The 16,037-nt window shown below is 35.8% G+C and overlaps 4 long non-coding RNA genes across 4 annotated transcripts; 2 read left to right on the top strand and 2 right to left on the bottom strand.

Annotated features, from left to right (window-relative positions):
* Positions 1–868: 868 nt before the first annotated feature.
* On the bottom strand, positions 869–2,462 carry LOC148738163 (uncharacterized). The gene is made up of 2 exons (XR_015996882.1): positions 2,201–2,462; positions 869–2,010 (listed from the first exon to the last, which is right to left on the bottom strand). It is a non-coding gene; the product is annotated as an uncharacterized LOC148738163 (long non-coding RNA).
* Positions 2,463–2,598: 136 nt separating this feature from the next.
* Positions 2,599–3,827, top strand: LOC148738162 (uncharacterized). Its single transcript, XR_015996881.1, has 2 exons — positions 2,599–2,834; positions 3,117–3,827. It is a non-coding gene; the product is annotated as an uncharacterized LOC148738162 (long non-coding RNA).
* A 1,495-nt stretch (positions 3,828–5,322) lies between these two features.
* Positions 5,323–7,851, top strand: LOC148738161 (uncharacterized). The gene is made up of 2 exons (XR_015996880.1): positions 5,323–6,334; positions 6,819–7,851. It is a non-coding gene; the product is annotated as an uncharacterized LOC148738161 (long non-coding RNA).
* A 5,610-nt stretch (positions 7,852–13,461) lies between these two features.
* On the bottom strand, positions 13,462–15,366 carry LOC148738160 (uncharacterized). The gene is made up of 2 exons (XR_015996939.1): positions 15,235–15,366; positions 13,462–14,265 (listed from the first exon to the last, which is right to left on the bottom strand). It is a non-coding gene; the product is annotated as an uncharacterized LOC148738160 (long non-coding RNA).
* Between the last annotated feature and the right edge of the window lie 671 nt (positions 15,367–16,037).

The raw sequence follows: 16,037 nt of genomic DNA, 5'->3' as shown, positions 1-16,037 counted from the left end.
TTCTTAATAGAGTGCTACCCTTGCGAAAAGATCTAGGAAATTCCTAGGAAATCCTAAGCTTTTCCTAGGAATTTCCTAAGAATATTCCTAGGAAATTCCTAGGAATAAGGTGTGAAATTTCACAGTAAATTGGGACGAAGAATTCAAAGAATTCCTAGAAATTTCCTAGGAAATTCCTAGGAGTGAAAAAATTAAAATTCGAAAAAAATCCTAGGAAATTCCTAGGAATTTCTCAGGATACACATTTCACTTTTGTCTGACCAAGATTAGGTCCCCAAGGAAATTCCTAGGAAACTCCTAGGAATTTCTTAGGAAAATAGGAAAAATAGAATATAGACACTTTAACAACTGCCCCACAAAGTGGAGGTAGGGTGCCTGAGACATCCAGGAGCTTCCACTATTGGCAGCCAGCTCCTAGATGAAGACTGCTCCCATGGATGGCAAATCCAGGCGACCCAGCCATGAGCCCCCACACAGAAGGAGAAAAACAGGGAAAAATGCTAACGCTCAGAAAAACACTGAGTAAAACACTAACAAAACTGAACAACGCCCCGTGGACCAAGAACAAAAGGAATACAGGTGCATGCCAGACCGCTGACTGCGCCGAGTAGCACTTGTGCTCCACATTGTCAACTCCATTAAATTGCACTTAACTGCATAAAACATACAACACCATATGATAGGAATTGAATTGAATTTATTATATACAACTCAAATAAACATTATAATTAACAATACTTTTTGTTACTATAGATTGTACATGTATATACAAAATTACTTGGAATGCAAAACAAACAGTAAAAGATCACTCAAAGGATTAATAAATTGACAACTTAGGATTCACATATATCAATTATCAGAAATCGTGCAAGGCTGATGCAATTTGAAAAGTTTGGATCAAAATATACATTTTTGGCAAAATCATTATTTTCCAGTGGAGCATGTTTTCATTCCGGCTGATAAAATGCGCGCACAAACATGTCAATGCTATTTTGGCATCTGAACTAATTAAGATTGTTATTCTTATGTGATATCATTTTAATTGTTAATTAGTATAGTTTCAGAGCTGAGCAAAGAGTTTCCAGCAATCTGATTGCTCGAGCAGTTCCTTATTTAACAATTATTCGCGGAAGGCGAGGTGAATATCATCAAATAATCCCAGAGACGAAGTCGAGGGGATCATTCGACAATATTCACTGAACTTGAGGTGAATAATTGTTTTAGTATAATTTAAGAGCTGAACAACAGAGAAATTTCAAAAGTCATAACATTGTAGTAACATTTACATTTTATTTTAACATTTTATATAAACCGCATGGGGCGGTTTATATAGCATCATATAAGGAACTGCTAGACAAATCAGATGGCTGGAACTCTTTGCTCAGCTCAGAAATCATACTAAGACGCTATATAAACCGCTCTGTGCGGTTTATATAAAATGTTAAAATAAAATGTTAATAAATGTTACTAAAATGTTATGACTTTTGAAAATTCTCTATTGTTCAGCTCTGAAATTATACTAAAACAATTATTCACCTCAGGCTCGGTGAATATTGTCGAATAATCCCCTCTACTTCGTCTCGGGGATTATTCGACGATATTCACCTCACCCTCTGCGAATAATCGCTACATATAAACAGTGACTTCTGATATAAAGTTGCAATGCTGGTGTCTCTCATGCTTTCAATATCTTCTGAGACAGTTCCTATATAATTTGCGAAGGTTTTATATTGGATCTTTGTCTTATAAATAAACCAAAAGTGATGTGAATTTTCACAAATGATCTAGGCATACAAAAAGACTATGGGCTATTAAAAGCTTTAAAGTGTACTCTAAAGCAGAAATACTTTTTTCTAGGGGGATGGAAAAGGATTGGTCCGCTGTAACGTCGTCACCGCGCAAAATGGCGCTTCGTTTTGTCACACGTGCAAAAGTTATGAAAAGCCTTTAACTCAAAATTACCTGGAACAAGCAAACTAAGTTCTTGCTTTGTAGCTTCACCTTTAGTACCTTTAAAATGACACAAATAAGAAGTATTTATTACCATTATATTCAGTTTAAACTAATGAAACTTAGAAAAGCTACTTTTAGAGCTAAGCTTAAAATTCTTACATATTTATTCATATGTTCTGCAATCAATCGATAGAAGTAGAAATGATACATATGACAACGATTAACCAAATAAAAGTGTAATACTTACTATGAACAGAAATAACTTTCGCCTTGAAAATCTGAGTGCCCTCTTTTACTTCGTATGGCGACAATTCCACGACATTATTCTATTCGTGTTGCGATTTCTTTTCCATAACGTATTATGTCTTTGTCTTTTAAGACGCTTATGCTATGACCTTCTTCGATCCATTCGACCAGAACCCACATAACGCTGCGAACGCTTTAAAACGTTTAGATCAGAGAAGAACACAGCAAGACTCAGCTGCAACGCACAAAACTTTACAGTAAAGGACGTTGTAGAGCGGAATAGAACGTTGAATTGAGCGGCAAGCCTGGAAACTTCACCTTATTGGATTATACTTGGTCATGTGTCGGTCATGTGAAGATTTTGCTCATGAAAGACTGGGACTAGTGATCGTGTGATCCATTCAGCGCCATGGTCGCCATCTAATGAACGGTGATCGAAGTAGCGATAAATGACTTTTAAAGTTAGTGTTAACGCCTGCTAGTATGAACCATGGATGGGAATGAACATCAAATTTACAAATTAGTCAAACTTAACGGCCAAGAGAAGTATGAATGTACGGCTTGTAAACGTGTTCTCTCACGACAACAGACAATGGAAAATCACATGCGCTCTGTGCATCGTTACGTTGGACCGGGTAAGAAAATGTAATGTAATGCTTAAGCTTATATAGCGCATTTCACAATGTCTCAATGCACTTCAAGCTTCAATGATGCTTGTAAGTTTCAAAACCAGTACGAAAAAAACTATAGAATTGATAAGCAATTCTTTTATAAAAATGGCAATTAAGCTTAAGAAATTAGTTTCAAAATCCTCTCTTCCTCAACTGTTCCTTCTGAACCTACAACTATTCTTTTATTCCTCTAGCACTTTTTGAAAAGAAGCATCGCATTGATATTTCTTATTCTCAATGTTTTAGGTCTGACCTGAAAGCAAAGAGTGTCACTGAAATTTTGGAGAAGATTAAGCTTCTAAATGGCAATTCCAGAAACCATGTTATAATAAGATTTCCAAACTTTAAGGCTGTCTGTGGTTAGATATTAGAAAATATCACTTTTTAAGTCTCAATATGCCAGATTTGAAATTTCCCATCGCTTCAAATAAGACTTCCTTGTTATAATATTTAAGTAAAGATATGTTCTTAAGCTTTTTGTATAAAATATTCTAATCTGGCAAATAAATTGATACTTGATACTATCTATTTTGAACTTAAGTTTACTTTAAATGGAAAGTATGTAGAATTCACCATATAATTGGAATAAATCAGGAGACAGTGCAAAATTATGTTGGCTGAATCTTACACATTGTGATAAACCATTTTTCAGGGATGCCTCAGGCTGATATAACTTTGTATTTCAGTGTGGTCAGAGTCGCTGTCCTTGCAGTATAGCATTTTTTATTATCTGACTGGAGCACCAAACACATGGATTGAAATCCCACTTGAATTGCATTTGATTTAGGTTTCTGCTTGTATTCTTTACTACAGTAAATTTTTATTTCAATGTATTGTGATATGCAATTGAAGGATAAAAAATTAATGTTTTATTGGAAATTGTATAAACTTCAAGAATATCTGCTTTAAAATTAATGAGTTGTAAATTATAATGCAAAATAAAAAAAATTTGTGGTATATTGCAAGTAGTGACTTTTTGAAACATCTAAAATGGCACTTTTCTTTCAAAAGCTAAACTCACAAGTATAATTCTTAAAAATTAAGGTTTTATTTTAAAAAATAATTTTTCCTAGTAAATTCCTAAGAATTTCCCAAGGATCAAGAATCTATTTTTTTATGTAAATTCTACCTGTAATCATTCCTAGGAATTTCCTAGGAAATTCTTAGGAACCTAGTAATGTTTGTTCACACCTCTAGAGAGCTTAAATGTTTTTAGGAAAATTCCACTGACTCTTAAGAAATTCCTAGGAAATTCCTAGGAATCCTAGAAAGCTAGGAAACCATTTCGCAAGGGTAGCTCTGGCTCTTTATCCAATTGCGATTGCTAATTGTGCTGAGAAAAAGTTAGTAGAGTTTGATTTTACTATACTGTGGATATAACTTCTTTATCATTCCCTATCACAGGTAATGGGTAACTGTTAACTGATAATCCAAACTCAAACGTAGACTTACTCTTAGACCTTTTTTTTTACTTTTCTCAGGAGCCAGGTGAAGAAGTTGATTGTTTGGCTAAATGAGGAGAATAAAGTTCTGAAAGAAGAAGGCTTCACTGTTGATGGCAAACATTACAAAGCTAACTTTAAAGGTTGCATTTCAGATTGGATTATGCTTTACATAAAAAATTACTTTTAATTGACCTTTTCAGGTTTAGGTAATATTTTATTAAAATTAATTTTTGTAAATTATCCTTTTACTTTTTTTTCTTAGATACATTTGACTATACATGCTTCTTGAAAAAGTCAATGAAGAAAATTTTGTGCTAGCTGGGCATGGACTCAGTGTTGAACTCTGTTTGTTATGTCATACATTTAGGGGTAATTTGAACATTTTTTTCCAAAAAAAAAACAAAAACAAAAACTAAACAAACAAAACTTTAGCCTAACCAGTGTCAATGTTTCTAGAAAACAGGCATCCCCATATCCCCTTCAGAACGTTTTTGGTGTTAGCCACCTACCCCATGGAATATCCACTTTGTTCCTTTACAAATTTTAGCATTTGAGATACCATTCCCTTTGTATTCTTAACAGCCTTCCTCTTTGGATGGATAAATGTGGATACTATTTGAAGTCAAAACCTTAATCAAGAAATTAAGTCTGATCCAAAAGATAACTTGAGCAAGTAAACTCTTGAACAGTTGACAGAGAGCAGTTAATGATTCAGATCATTAAATGGGCTTCTTTTTGAGTTTTTTTTTCTTTTCTATGGAATATGGGCCACTACATGTAGCTACTACTTTTGCACCATTCAAATAATTCACTTTCAGTGTTAATAATTGTCCTTTTCAATTTCAGTTACTGTCTGGCCTTCCTGAAGTAACAGAGAAACTTGACTTTTTTAAGCTGTGACTCTGTTAGAAATGACATCTCCAGGTGCTTTTTGTGAACAAAATATTTGAACTGGAAACTTTGGTAAGTGTTTGACATGCCTGGAACAGCAAAGGAACTAGCTGTGCTTTTCAAACTGCAGCTCTGTGTTCCTTGGGCACTAAAATGGTAAAATTTCCCTTTCAAACTAATTGTAGGAATTAGTTTGTAGTAAGTAAAAGATTGTTGGTATCACCATTTGGCCTGCCTGAAACAGCAGAGGAAACTAGCTTTTCAGGCTGTGACTCTCTGGGAAATTTATCCCCAGTTGTTTCTTGGGCACTAAAGTGTTATTAATTCCACATGAGCCATTATTAAATTTAATTTGTGTCGAGTAAAAGACTGTTGGTATCACTGTTTGGCCTGCCTGAAACAGCAGAGGAACCTGGCTTTTCAAGCTGTGACTCTGTGGGAAATTTATCCTCAGGTGTTTCTTGGGCACTAAAGTGTTATTAATTCCACATGAGCCATTATTGAATTTAATTTGTGTCGAGTAAAAGACTGTTGGTATCACTGTTTGGCCTGCCTGAAACAGCAGAGGAACCTGGCTTTTCAAGCTGTGACTCTGTGGGAAATTTATCCTCAGGTGTTTCTTGGGCACTAAAGTGTTATTAATTCCACATGAGCCATTATTGAATTTAATTTGTGTCGAGTAAAAGACTGTTGGTATCACTGTTTGGCCTGCCTGAAACAGCGGAGGAACCTGGCTTTTCAAGCTGTGACTCTGTGGGAAATTTATCCTCAGGTGTTTCTAGGGCACTAAAATGTTATTAATTTTACTTGAACCATTTTTGAAATTAGTTTTTCGAGCACAAAAAACTGTTGATATCACTGTTTGGCCTGCCTGAAACAGCAGAGGAACTCGGCTTTTCAAGCTGTGACTCTGTGGGAAATTTATCCTCAGGTGTTTCTTGGGCACTGAAATGGTAATGTAATTACACATAAACAAGTCTATATTTTGATTGATAATATCCTAATTTGTAACCAGAGGACAATAATTTTGGAACTTTAGTTCTCTAGAGCAGACAAAAGGTTCACCTATTTTAAGCTGGGACTCTGTGGAAGTCTAATTTTTACAGGTGATTGCCAGGCACTAACAGGGTAAGATCACATGAAAAATTTTGGTTCTTTGTTTTCATATTTTTTCAGTGAATAAATGTTGAGATCACTGCTTGGCTTGCCTGAAACAGGGAAGGAGCTTGGCTTATCTATCTAGTGATAACTGTATGGTAATTTTTTTTTCATGTGGTTCTCATTTGCACACAAAAGTGGAAATTATAATGAACTTAACATGATCAATTCAGTCTTTACTCAACTACTTAAAGCAAGCAAAGGAATATTGTTGTTACCTATGCTACAATGAGGCCAAAAGTATTTTTTATACTACATGTATTTGAATCATAACTGTGAGTGGTTTTCTTAAATATTTCAGTCTTAACAAGAGGCCACAATAAAAACTGAATGTCTCATTTGATGGCATCTACATGTATGTGTTTATCCACTGTATGTAATACAATACAAGTAACTATGAATGTCTATAATAATGGTTTTGATGTTATTCAGTGCCTATATTGTTTCTATCTAGGTGGTGTATTATTGTGATGGAAACCTTGGAGTGACAGTTCGTAGTGCTTTGAGAAAGATTAACATGCGGGCAAGCAAGAAAAGAAAAGATATGTTGTCAAAAGAGTCATATATATTTGTCTCTTAGTTACATTGTCATGTATTTTATAGATTGGGCTTTTCCCATATAATTCTATTTGTTGAATTCCCAAAAATTGGATACCATATGAATTCACATTATCTAGTAGTTCCATTTCTTCTCCAACATCTATGACTAGTTGTGACTGCAGAGAGGCTTTCTTGAAATTTTGCATTTTCTTTGCAGCTTCTAGGGCAGCACGCCCCGACAGATTAACAACACCGTTTGTTATTTCTGTGGAGCCAATGAAGGATTTTGTCAAGCACAACTTTACCTTAACTTGGTCAGACAGAGCTCGCTCCACGTCACGAAGGTTGTAAGTTTTAAAGGACATATTTACGAAGAGTTTTGTCCTACTTTGCTGGGTAAATGACCCAAAAAAGTCAAGTCTTACATTTGTAAAGGTGAAGTGGCATCATTTTGCTGCGAAAGAATTTTAAAGTATTAGTCAAGTCCACAGAGGCGTACAAAATACATTAAAATTTCACGATATTATGATAAAAATATTTTTAAGAAACACTAAAAGTAACGCTCGTCTCACTTCAAGATGGCCTCAGGACGACTTGTAACCCTGAGGTTATATACTCCTGGGCGTATATAACCTCAGTCGCCATTTGAATTACGCTATTTGATCTTCTTTTGGTCTCAAAACATACACCAGTGTTGTTCGTTGCCTGGTAACAAAAAGTACATGACATGGAAAGGCATAGTGAGGGCCACAAGTCTTACTCTTACAACCATTGCAAATAACTGGTTTCGGGGTTCTAGTTCACTTATAGTTTGTAAAAATTATGCGGAATAGAGGATCAAGACAACTGGCCATTTTTTGTTCTAATTTTCAATACTGGGCGCGAGCATGTGAGCCGTTGTCGATACAGCCCGGCCTTGAAACTGATGCACTTCGTTCGAGCAAAGCCGAACTTGTAACATTGTTTGCTTTGCTACACTGATATAAAGCGGTTGTCTGAAGTAAAATTGATCAAAGACCCAACGAAATGATTAAGCTCTTATAACACGTGGAACTGTGCAGAAAAAAAAAACCCTTTGGAGAAAGATAAATGGTAACATTACGAATAGTCTGAAGAGTTTGATCCAAGTTTGTTTTTTTAGTACTTACCAGGAACTCTAGGATTATGTGCAGAGTTTAAACACTCCATGATTTCTGCCAGCCATTTCAAGTATGCCCATTCCAGTTAAAAGTTGTGGCTTTTCTACTGGAGCCTGCTTACTTCCCAAGTTAGGAAAGACGATACTCTGTGGAGTATCACAACAAGGATACTTTTGGTTGTAATGCTTTTCTAACGCCCTTCTTGTTGTCATGTGTTTCGCGCATATTTGGCAATTTGTAACGTAGATTTCTGCCATAGTTAGTGAGCATCGTTTTCGCGTCCAGCCATTCACGTTCTGTATCATCGATCGATTGATTAATGGCTTTGAGAACTATGTTCGTACTTCGTACTAGCTAATAATTCTTTCATAGGTTCGTACTTATAATTCTTACTTTTTCTCAAAGATTTCAAAGTGCTCCTGCTTGGCTCAACATAAAGGAAACGACGCACACTTCAATATGGGCGTCTCGTAATTTTTGTTTACGTTGAGAAGATGCATTTTCTACATTTTGTGATCCACGGAGCGCACTCGATACTTACCTCATAATGTTGTCTAGACTGACGTGTTAAATTAAATCTGTTGATAGATAGCCATGTGCCGAACCTCACTTTTCAACACCTTTCTTGTGAAAATCCTTCATTAAATTTTTGCCCCGCAGAGGTGCTACGTGAAGAAAAATTAGACCCCCTCCTGACTTTGCGCTATTCAATAGCGCAAAATCGGGAGGGGACAAGAAATTCAAAGTCGTACAAAGCTCGTCGTGTTTTTGTAAGGAATAGCCAAATTCACAACTATGGTACCAGAACAGCCAGTAATTGTCGAACGCATTTTGTTCCATACAAATGTCAAGCAGTTTACAATTACCTACCAAGGTCCTAAAATTTGGAACTCTCTCCCTATTTCAGTCACTCGTTCGTCAAACTTTCTCAGCTTTAAAGCGAAATTGCAAGAGTTTTTACTTAAATAATCGCTGAATTGGCCAAGCCGCACACTCGCAGCACCTTTTCTTTACCTAATTTATTATTGTAAGTGAGGTGGCTCTCCCATAAGCCTGGTGGCTTCTTGGGTCTCCTCGCCTTCTAACTGTTATCGCTGTAATTAACTATTATGTAATTGTTGAAATAAGGCAAATAAAGATGATGATGATGATGAAGAAACTTATTTTTTTGCTGCGGAAAAATTGTTTTCCATCTTGGGTCATAAACAACATCATTTACAGGTATCTAGCAAAGAAAAATGATCCTTCTCCTACTGGGCAGAACGCCTCTTCTAACTCCGGTAAACCTTCTTCGCACTATTATAAACTTCCCTATGTTGGTCGCTTTTCGAACATCGCTCAGACTAAGTTAAGACAACTACTCAAACGTTATTGTAGAGCTGATTTAGATGTTAAGTTAGTCTTCAGTACATTTAAACTCAGAAACATGTTCAGTGTGAAAGATTCAGTACCGCTGGGTCTACGTTCGCGTGTCGTATGTAAATTTTCATGTGCTGGCGGTAATGTCAGTTATATTGGTGAGACCACTCGCCACATTTGTACACGAGTTCGTGAGCACCTCTTGTCGGACAAAACTTCGCATATTTACAAGCACCTGCAATCATCAAGGGCCTGTCTTGATTCTTGTGATACTGAATGTTTCACGATCTTAGATTCTGCGGCTTCAAAATACCAAATTAAGATCAAAGAGGGATTGCATATTAAGCGAGAATAGAGAGAATTTGAAGCTACATCAAGATACCTCCCTATAAGTGATAACTTTCTCCGTTCTCAACGATAACATTAATTATTTTTAAATTTTTATTTTTAATATTGCAGGGGTATCTAGTTGTGAGAACAAGTCCTACGTGTTTATAGCCGGTTGGAGAAATAAAGCTAGTGGCTATAACGGGGGCCAATGACCATACAGGGTTGGCCGGACCTAAGAACTGGAACAGGCGAGGTTGTGAAAAATTTAAAACTTGGATGGCAAGGTGAGAAAAACATTTTGGGGCCACAGTTTTAGCTTTTAGCTAATCATTAACTTTTGCTTATAAATGCAGGCGTCTAGTTATACTTGTTAAACTCCCTGAAGAAGTCTACGACAGTTAGACGAAAAGAATAAAGAAGTTTTACAATTACTATTCCCAAGAGTGCTGCTCACTGGTTTATATTTAAAAAAAATTAAAACATTTTTTAAAAAATTGTTTATTGTCGTCTACGGAAACAACCTGCATGAGAGCCGATTACACGACCTAACTAGATTCCCTCTTATTGCGTGATAAATGATAAAGTATCGCGCGATAGTTTTCCTTTATCGCGCGATAATTTATCATTTATCGCGCGATAATTTCCTTTCATCGCGCGATATTTTGATTTTATCGCTCGATAAAAAAATGAGGCATGTCCTCTTTGGGCCACCGCACTTAAAGCAATCAAAACTTATTTTTTCATCGTTATTTTAATTTTTTTTTAACTCAGTAATTATTTTCAGTGATTAAAGTCCTTCATAAATTTTAGTCTGAAGGAACTAGGAAATTATTTGTTACTCGAAATAATGACCCTTTCCAATGTTTTGTTGGAGAGAGTCTTGTTTATTCATTTTGAATTAATTTTGATCAAAAGGGCATTGAATACTGTAAGAGGTTATTTTAGTGTTCTTTTCATTTATACTATCGTTATCAAGAAAGATTATCTGCTAAAATTAAAAAGAAAATTGAAAAACTAAGCGTTACTCTCAGACTCCTGGATAGCTTAATCTTGTAGCCATTGAGCGAAACTATTGTCTCATTGGCGGAGGAAATACGCTCAGTAAAGTAAAATCATTATGAAACTGAAAAAACCTATTTATATCGTAACAGTAGGGAAAACTTTGAAAATATATGTCAATGCATTATTGGGAAAAAAAGCATCTGTTGTTATCTAATTTCAAAGGGAATATCCGGGAAATTTGTTTTTAGCTGGCGAGGTGATATTGTCCGTCAGACTAGGATTGTGCACCATTATCAGCTTTCAATGAGCCCACATTTTTACCTTCAGTGTACGATGTAATAAACACGCAAACATGTGTGCCACTTTAATCCCTCGTTGAGTGAACAGCATATCTACTAAAACCGAACTGAGACTTAAAAGCGGTTAGAAGTAATATGACTGACCACCTTGTGGATACATAGTTCGAATTGTTGACGACAAAAATTATATTCGTGTCACAGACTACATTATTCAAGGGCCAAGCTCTAGTGATGTTTGTAAGCCCTGACGAATTAAAAAATTATAAAAAGAATTATTGATCGTGACGCTGTTTACGAATTTTTGATCATGTACGAAAACGAAACATAGTCATTGTGGTTTCTGGGGTAAAAGTTTCACATTTGGTAGCTTTTTATAACGTTATTCAAATATTCCTTCTACTGTTTTGCTTTTCTAAAGTAGTGGATGCCGCGAGCGAGCAATATCAGGCGAATTTTGTGCTCTGATCGATCAGCTACCGTGGTACGGCCTTTTTAATTCCTGCTTAGATCACGCAAAAGGAGAATAGAAATGCTTGTAGCCGATTAAAATACCTCGTGTAATGTCGCAACTACACAGTTCATTTTTGTCACTTGAGTAAAAATTGTTTTTCGGCAGTTTAGGCAACTACGGATTCACAAAAGCATCAAAACACCGAAAGTATTAAGAGACCAGCGGATTCATTCAGAAATTCCAAGGTACATGTACGCATTTTGTCCATGCAATAAAAACCTATATTGAAGAAACCTTCGCCTCGTCCCCAAAAATGGAGAGAATGAACTTAGTCAATATACAGCCTTCTTGAGCTCACTTTTGAAGAGACATTATAAACTCGAGAAGATCAAAGATAAATTCATATCCACATGCAGAAATGTATCATCCTGTTTATCATACAGATATTGACTGAAAATTTGAATCAAAGACAATTTTGAATCAAATTTTAATAGCATCGAATGTAGACATCTGCTGCACCAAAACTCAGCTCTCCGAAAAGCAACTTTATCTTGGGACACAGAAATATAACCAGGCCACATTACGGGAGATATTTTCCAGAAAAAGGATCAAATTTAATCTTGGAGTGGTTCTTGGATGTAAGCAAAAGCCTTCTTGGAAAGTAAAACCGTCATGTTATAAATCCAGTTATCATGACGACATTGATATCTTTATCTGCGACGATATAAATGGTACGCTTATTGCATGCAGCGTAGATGTCATGTTTTCGAAACAGAAAAATTCTGATATTATATCGAAATGAATGATAAGAAATCAAAACTGTTATCGCCATCTAAAAACAGAGCAGAAACGTATCCATTTTGTATTAAATTTCCCTTTTTTCAACCTCAGGTTTCGTTTCATGCTTCGTTTCATTTTTGAGAAACATTGGCGGGGTTTAATGTTGAATAGAGCTAAATATAGAACACTGAGGTCATCCAGCTCTGTCACGTGTTCACCAAGTGCTTCTGCCGCCAACCTTGTAGTCACATACTGTCAACCACTTAGTTCCCAAGATCTGATTGTTAATTCTCCCTCTAGCTGCTACACATCTCCTTTGAAATTACTTACGAGACTTTGGTGTCAGATCAAGATCACAAGTTTAACCTGATAAGTTTGAGTATTCTCATTACCTATTTGCTGGATAATATATGGATTTTATAAGGAGAAGTTTCATGTAAATTACTTCTGGGAGTTAAACGGTTAAGGAAATTGCATCGCGGACAGACAATTCAGCTGTGAATCAAATTAGAGAATCCTGTAGAATTTGTGAGCAGAATGTATTTTAAATATGTTTATATCTGACATCAACAAACCAAGAAAAAAATCGAGTCAAACTAAACCTTCGCGCTTCTAATTCACTTAGGCTCTAAACAGCTGTCATGATTTGTAATATAAAAATTATAGTATCATATTAAAATATAAAATAAAAATTGACTTGTAGCTTTTGAACTATCTTCCTCTGATTCTCTCTATTCCCCAAACGATGCCATTTGTTATTTTTAGATGCCTGAAAATATCAAGAATGTTGTTTTGAGTTACATCAATTTCGATGAAGACATAAAAGATTTCATATTCACGAAATTAGAAAAGATCTAATCCCGTCTAATGCATAATTTTGTGTTTAAAATTGCAGTTCTGCTTCAAGACAATTCTGTGCTTCATTGTTTGTTGATTTTTTATGCTTTGTTATTATATTTATATGATTCTGCGTGAGGATTGATTCGTTCTGCGATTTAGATTCAACTACATCCCTTTCAGCAGAAAATAATCGAAATTCGCAAAATCCTTTTTCTGCTCAGAGCAGGACACTCTGCCATAACTAAATCGAAGAGGATGAATCCGTACCGTGAGCTATATCGTACCAAAATACAATTTCTCCGGTTTTATGTTGATGAATAGAACCGCAGTAATACCATATCTACAAGCAGTCGTGTGTTGTTTTTTTTTTTTTTTTTTTTTACCACAGAAACACCATAGTTCTCTACAGACAACTTGAAAGGCGACTTCACAAAGGAATGAGAATTTTGCATTCATTCATCAACCTGAGAAAGTGACACGAAAGGCGAATAGCGTGTCTAAAGCTGAATGGTGATATCAGTCCGGTAGCACAGTTTATCTGATGGACAATTTATCGTCTTTCCATAAGAAAAGCGTTACGATGTTGTCAAATTTTCATTTTCTGCTTTCGCCGTGACAAACTCATGAAGGTTCTAAAAATAATGGCGATCAACTTATTTCGTGAAAATGACTCCCGCCAATTCTGCAATTCTGCGGTCAAAAGTGAATAAAATCCCTAGTCAAATTTAATGGCGGTATTATATGCATTCCACTACAATTATTGTTGGAATAATAAATCTGTTCATTCTATAAATGACGGGTTTGTTTGCACGAAGTCGAGTTCCGAGCAAGATTTAGCGGGAAACCATCTTTCTGATGTCTTCATTCACTGGCCTTATCTCACATGTAAAGAGAATTTGGTGTTACATCAGAATACTTCCCTTTAAATGATAACTTTATCTCTTCTCAAAGATCACACATGTTCATCACCGGATGGAGATATAAAGCATAAGACTGGAGATGCCATCAATAACATAGTAGTCTGTATATTTTCTTTCACAAATTTCCCATCTTTTGATTATAATATGCGACTTATTATTTTCCTATCTTTCCTCACCTTAAGGTGCCGCGATTGAACTCCAATAAAGCTCTTTTCCAAGAAAACTTGACTTCTCGTCGTAACTAAAAAAAGCAGATTCAAATCATTTTGCGTCTTGTGGAGGAAGGTGTCAGTTGATTACATTAAAGCGAAAACCATACCTACTCTTCTTAAAGAAATACGCGCTATAGGTATTTTCTATCTGTGAATTCCACGCATCGTCGTGCGTGCAGAGAACCTCAGCGTATCTTGCAGTAATTTTGTGAATGAAATATTACTGAATGAGTTTTCTGTAAATTGGGACCGCGAAAGATAAATATGAGTCACGTAAGTTTCTCTCTCTTTGAGTCTCAGTATTTTCCGCTGGGTTAGGATTCAGTAAGTGTGGCTATATACCACGGTTCGTATAAGACAAGCGGTGCAGATGATACTGGAATCAGTAATGTTGTAGTTGCATAGATCTTCTATGGTTATATAAATCAGCTACCTAAAGGTTCGTACGTGACGATAATCTACGTGTCAGCAATGAGAAATAATTCTTTCATTTTAACTGTTAAAGACCGAGGAGAATTTTCTCCTCGGTCGTCGGATAAAGAACAATTTTATTTGTCTTAACGAGTGTGTACTGACGAAAAAAGATTAAGCCTCTTAAAGGATTCATTCGTTAAACCTTAATATTTAGATTTTTGAATATTTTTTATTCGACAATGGAGCTGGGCGTTTCTTTATCTATTTTCAGACATGACACTTTCGACATTGCAGATCTTAGCAGTATGCAGGACACTTGTCATATATGAACCCAGTGTAGGTCTTGATTTACGTTAACGATAATTTTGTGGTAGAGTCTCAGATGATAAAATCCGAAAGCCTAAGATTCGAGTCTTAAAGGGATGTCAATCCTTTTCTTTCCCCCACGCTCGTGACGAGTAAATATGATAATTTTTTTTCATTCCTTCGTTTTACATTCCAAATTATTTCTATATGTATATTAAGTCAATACCCGCTTATCTCATTCACTGCATCAGGTCCTTGTAAACTAATTCAGTTCTCACCTTAACTCTTGTGAAAAAGTGATTTGCCTCACAAGTGTGCAACTAAACCTTGTACTTGTTAACACCAGCAGTATTGAGGAAGCTGAGTATGAGCTCATCCAACTCGAAACAGAAAATCTTGTATCATTTGTTTATTTCGTGATACATGATTCGATTTTAGGACTATAATACTTCACTATTTATACATGTACGCCAAGTTAGGACTTGGCGTCATATAATGTTATTAAGGTTTCTATTTTTATTAATCCAGAGTATACCACTAGTTACTCAGTCGAAGCACTGTCCCGTGTTACCCTCGTTAAATAAAGTTGATTGATTGATGATACCACAATAATATAACTTTCTCCTTTTTTTTCGTTGTTGCTTGTGTGGCTGGTCGTCAAACCGCCGCCTGGTTAGCCGAATTGTAGGGCGACGGACTACCGTGTAAGAGCTTGAGAATTCAAGCCCCAGACTGGATGTGGGAGAGCATTTGACAGGAGCGAGTTTCAGAGAACTCCGAAAAAAAAATTGAGGCTTTGTTTTGTTTCTTCCCCAACAGAGAAAACGTTTCGAGATGAAAGAGAGTGCGCAATCTCCCGTGCTAGAGATAGCGACAACAACTTTATTCAATTAAACAACTTTATGAACTTAAAGGTCTCTTCTGTAATTTAATCATAATAATAATAAGAATAATAATAATAGTTTATTAAACTCTCTTGCAGTAACTTACTGAATTAACGAGTTATGATACAATGAAAACTTAATAAGAACGACTATGTACATTTCCGTATACATTAAGTACAAGTTATATACAGCACACG

This window comes from Stylophora pistillata, chromosome 2 (assembly GCF_964205215.1).
Source record: "Stylophora pistillata chromosome 2, jaStyPist1.2, whole genome shotgun sequence".
Taxonomy (NCBI): Eukaryota; Metazoa; Cnidaria; class Anthozoa; order Scleractinia; family Pocilloporidae; genus Stylophora; species Stylophora pistillata.
Note: the sequence above shows the minus strand (reverse complement) of the source record. Positions and strands in the feature narration are given on the sequence as shown.